A 5,744-nucleotide genomic window follows, 5' to 3' on the forward strand; every position below is an offset into this window, starting at 1 on the left:
GGATAGTTTGCGGAATTTGGTAAATGAGTAAGGGTCATAAACAATTGTATTAATTGTTCTGGTGTAATTATTAAAGGATGAAGATTATTTGATTTCGCAAATAGATTGGAGTTTACTAGGTTTGAATATTCATTTTGTAATTCAGCGATGAATAATGTTAATAAAGAGAAATGTTCTTCAATTCTTTGCTTGAATTCTAAATTAAAATATTGTTTTTGCGTTTTGGATGTATAGTTCGTAATTAATTCGAAATTTTGATCGAATATATTTTTGTTATAATCGAGATTCGTTATTGTATTGTTAAAATTTGAAATGGTTGTTTTTACAACTTGGATTTGTTGTTTCAATAATTGAAGTAGTTCTTTCTCGTTGCCTTCAGCTTTGTTTATGGCTTCATTATATCTTTCGGCATCGTCAGAATCTAAAGTTCCAAAAAGAGTTTTAAAGACTGAATCTATGGCATTAAAAAGTGCCCTCTTTTGTTTGTGAGTTTGATAATTAATAATGTACTTTACCGTCTGATCACTTTTGAGTAGAGAAGGTAAGGTTTGTTGCAATAATTTCAGGGGTGTGTCTCATAATTTTAAATTTCCAATTAGGGTTTGATCTTTACAGAGTTCGATGGTTTTTCGAAAGGTTGATTCTACAAAATTCAGTTTATCTGAAAAAGGTTTTAAATAGATATATGATATTAAGTTCCAATGACCTTCGAAGAATTTCACGTTTCTCACGTGTTCATAATAGTTATCAGTTGTTTTAGTGACTGGCGTAATTGAGTATTGACTGTGACCTATCGTGAGCCAGGTGATGCTGCACCTGCAACAAAAGCATGTTTCAGTTTATTCATGTGAACTTTCATACGTCTTTTTCCTACTAAAATAGTACAATTCACTGGTAGATTTACCTCAAGAATTTTGTAAGGTTCGGTGTAATTTTGGGTAAGTTTCTTACTACGCCCTTGCTTTGTTTTTTCATTTAGTAGATAAACATATTGACCTTCTGAGAAATTCACATCTCTTACGTTTTTATCATAATAACCTTTGTTTGTTTGTTTAGATGTAATAGATTGTTCCTAGCTATTTCTCGTGATTTTTGTAATTTTAAGGTGAGGTTATCCAGATAGTTATCATAGGTACATTTAAATTCAGGTGGTTTTAAGATACTACTGGGGAGGTTTGGTTTTATTCCAAACATTAACTCATATGGAGTGAAATTCGTGGATGTGTGCGTTGTTGTGTTATATGAATACATAGCGAAATCGATCCAATTATCCCAGTCAGTTTGATCATCCTGTATATCCAGACAAGTTTATTTCTTTGACATGATTCGCAACCTTTTATAAAGGTTTTTATATCCTTCTTCATGTTTTTTCATTTGAATATTTTTTTAATATGATTATAAGTTCTGTGAAAGCCTGAGTGACCGGATGAGGGGGATATGTGGTTTTCTTGTAATACCTTTTCAATGTCCTCGGGTTCCACCTTAGTCAAATTATCATTAAAAATTCTTATTTGGATATCAGTGTTCCTAAAGATAAATCTAATCATGCAACGGATTTTATTCCAATTTAGTCTGNAAGATACTACTGGGGAGGTTTGGTTTTATTCCAAACATTAACTCATATGGAGTGAAATTCGTGGATGTGTGCGTTGTTGTGTTATATGAATACATGGCGAAATCGATCCAATTATCCCAGTCAGTTTGATCATCCTGTATATAATGTTTAAGATAATCAGCTAACGTGGCATGACTTCTTTCTAGTGCAGCGTTTGATTGGGGGTGGTATGCCGTGCAATTAATTTGGTTAATTTTAAACAATTTTGCAATCTGTTTAAGTAGTTTTGAAGTAAAGTCTTTTCCTTGGTCTGTCACTATCATTTCAGGTTTACCGTATTTACAAATGAATTCGCGAACTAGTTTATCGGCAATTCGTCGTGCTTCGTGATTGGGGATCGCGTACGCTTGCGAGAATTTTGTCAAGTCGTCTTGTACAGTTAAAATAAATTTATTACCGGATTCGGATAGGGGTAGTGGTCCAACAATGTCCATGAATATTTTTTCTAACGGAATAGTGCTTGTGGTCGTTATTTCCATAGGTTTTATGTTTCTTTTCCTGACAAGTTTATTTCTTTGACATGATTCGCAACCTTTTATAAAGGTTTTTATATCTTTCTTCATGTTTTTCCATTTGAATATTTTTTTAATACGATTATAAGTTCTGTGAAAGCCTGAGTGACCGGATGAGGGGGATATGTGGTTTTCTTGTAATACCTTTTCAATGTCCTCGGGTTCCACCTTAGTCAAATTATCATGAAAAATTCTTATTTGGATATCAGTGTTCCTAAAGATAAATCTAATCATGCAACGGATTTTATTCCAATTTAGTCTGTCGTATGAAAAACTAAGCCTAGGTAAGCAGATTAATGAGATCTTATCTAATACAAGGAAGTCTTTTAGTTTGACTAGGGAGTTAAATACGTCCTCGTGTGTTAGTGTGTCCCAGTGGTGTTCTTTAATAAAAACATAATAAAGGTTTTTGTTTGCCTCAGAGATACGAATTATGTCGTGTAGTTTTGGATTTTTTTGTTTTAGTTGATTGGAATGGTCAAATTTTTCTTTTGTCTTTTTGAAAATTTTCGTTATATTCTAAATCGACAGAAATAAATATAATCGCATTCTTTGTGAAGGATGAGAGACTTTCGCCTATTTCTTCGATATTATTGTTTGTTATTAGTGTCTTCTCAGATTTCGCAACGAAATTCGCGTATGTTTCTGGGTTAGGAGTGATACTGTTAATTGTGGCTAGCATGGAGGAATTTAAAGGGTCATTCCCTGATATTTCGTGGCTTTGCATGTCTGATATAGGGGGTCGGCTTAAACAATCGGCGTTTTGGTTTAATTTACCTTGTTTGTAGATGATTTTGTAGTCATATTCTTCTAAAGCTAATCGCCATCTAATTAATCGCGAACCTGGATCTTTTACGTTAAATAACCAAGTTAAGCTTTTATGATCGGTATAGATGTAAAATTTACGTCCGTAAAGGTAAGGTCTGAAATGTTTCACGCTCCAAATAATCGATAGCAGTTCTTTTTCCGTAGTGTTGTAATTTGATTCGGCTTTGTTCAAAGTACGACTAGCATAGGCGATGGGAAGATCTTTTGGTACTTCTCCTTGTGAAAGGATTGATCCTATCGCGTAATTGCTAGCGTCGGTAGTGAGTATAAAGGGTTTTGAAAAATCTGGGTACTTCAAAATAGGTTCCAAGCAAAGAATTAACTTTAATTTCTCGAATGCTTCTTGTTGTGTACTCGTCCAAACAAAGTCAGCGTCTTTTCGTAAAAGTCTTGTCAAATTCTGTGTGATGGAACTGACTGACAAAACGTCTATAGTATCCAGCGAGACCTAAGAAACTTTTAATGTCTTTAGTATTTTTAGGGACAGGAAAATTCAATACCGAGTCGACATTTTTAGGATCGGGTTTAACACCGTCTTCAGTTATTATATGGCCTAGGTACATAACTTCGCGACGTAAAAATTCGCACTTATCCGGCTGTATTTTTAAATTAAATTTAGATAATCTATCGAAAACTTCGATTAATCGTTTGTTGTGGTTTTCAAGGGTGTCGGCGTGAATGACGATATCGTCTAAGTAAACGAAACATCTGTAGTTTTGAATACCTGATAAAACTGTGTTCATTAACCGTTGAGAAATCGCTGGCGCGTTTTTTAATCCAAACGGCATGCGGGAGTACTGATAATGACCTGAAGGGGTAGAGAAAGCTGTTTTGTATGCATGATTTGGGTCCATTTTTATCTGATGAAATCCTGATGTTAAGTCTATAGTCGTGAAATATTTTGAATGTCCTAACTGGTGGAGTATGTCCACGATGTTAGGCAGAGGATACGAGTCACCTATTGTGATGTCGTTCAGTCGTCTATAATCTATAACAATACGCCACTTCTTTTTTTGTGAGGCGTCAGATTTTTTTGGTACTACCCAGAGGGGGGAGTTCCACGGGGAAGTTGATTGTGTAATTATATTTTGAGTTAGCATATTTTCTATTTGGGTTTCAACTTCTTTTTTGTGAACTTCAAGATATCTATACGATTTTGTGTGTATGGGAACATTTGAATTTATAGGGATTTCGCACATAATCGCGTCAGTGTACGTAAGGTTGTCACCTTCTAAATGAAAAATGTGGTTATATTCTTCGCAAATTTTAGTGAGCGAACTCTTTTCTTCATCGTTTAAGTGAGACGTTCGTAGTAATGTCCTGATTGAATTTAACCTATCTGAATTGAAATTGGATTGTTCTGATTTAGATATTTGGTTTATATTTGTTTGAGTAGTGAGTTCTGGGACGGGATCTAAATAAATTTCAATGTTTTTTATTTCTACGATATGATCCGTAGTGTTTAAGACTGAAGTGATTGCATGACCATCTTTCACTTTTACTAGACTTGGACAAACGTGAACACCTTCTAATAGTGTGATATCCGGACAGATACCTTCTGGTATGTCGTTGTTTATAACACGAATTTTGATTATGGTCTCTGTTCTAGGTTCAAGGAGAATTGGTTTCAGTTTATTAATTTGTGGAGTACTTAGAGTTTGTTCAGCTGAGGTCTGCGTAGGGGGAGATAATTCTGGATTTATATTGAAGTTGGATTAATTTTTGTTTGTAGAGGTATTTTTATGTGTTGCAATTCGATTTCGAAATTTTCAAATATTAATATATCGTTTTTATAATCGATCTTACAATTAAAGTTTGTTAAGAAATCATTTCCAATGATTCCATCAAATTGAAGTGGGAAATCGTCGCTAACTGCGTGGAAAATGTGATTAAAGGTAAAATTGCTAGATTGCAATGTAAGATACGAATAGCATAATGTTTTTGTTGGATTCGTGACGTTTGAATCGATACCTTTTAATGTAATAAGGTTATCATAATATTTAGAGAAATCGTTCAAATTCGAGTATTTTATGAGTGATATATCAGCTCCTGTATCTACGAGGAAATTACAAAGGTATGTTTTATTGTTAGAGACGATTTTTAAATTGATATAAGAAGTTACTGCGAGGTTGATGGTTGTAATGCGACCTGGAAGGAATGAACGCCCCGAGAATTTGTCGCTGATTGTCGAGGGTTCTGGGAGTTTAAATGTTGGTTATCATTCTGATTGGTTTGTGAATTAATTGGTCGATTTGCCGTGTGGTTTGATTGGGTGAGATTTACTTGATTTTGAGACCTATTAGTTAGATTAGTGTCGTAGGTTTTTTTATTATTATTGTATTCGCGTTTCCTACATTCTTCGATAACATGTCCATTCTTTTTGCAATATCTGCAAAATTTTTTATTATAATTTTGATTATTAGGACGGAAGTTTGAGGTTGGAGGATTTTTATTATAGCTATTCATGTGATTACTGTTGGCGATATTATTCTGAGAATTTTGAAAGTGCCTAATGTTTCTTTCAGATTGAATCTTATATCTACAATTTGCAGTCGAATGATTATTTCGTTTACAAATACTACAATAACTTTGCTCAAGAATTTCGTTACTAGATAATTGTTCTTGTTCTTCAGCAAGAGCCAAGGCGATTGCTTATTCTAGAGAATCAGGGTTTCTAGATTTCACCAATATTGAGATATCTTTATGTAGTCCTCTTAAGAATACATTTAATGCTTGTGTTTTTAATAATTTTGTGCAAGCTTCTCGAGCTTCTTTTGAAAGATTTGTGT

At 33.8% G+C, this 5,744-nt stretch overlaps 1 pseudogene; it reads right to left on the minus strand.

The window, feature by feature from the left end:
* Positions 1–5: 5 nt before the first annotated feature.
* LOC111692569 lies at positions 6–975 on the minus strand (annotated as a pseudogene).
* Positions 976–5,744: the final 4,769 nt, after the last annotated feature.

The sequence above is a fragment of the Anoplophora glabripennis genome, unplaced genomic scaffold (genome assembly GCF_000390285.2).
Source record: "Anoplophora glabripennis isolate ALB-LARVAE unplaced genomic scaffold, Agla_2.0 scaffold1924, whole genome shotgun sequence".
Lineage (NCBI taxonomy): Eukaryota > Metazoa > Arthropoda > Insecta > Coleoptera > Cerambycidae > Anoplophora > Anoplophora glabripennis.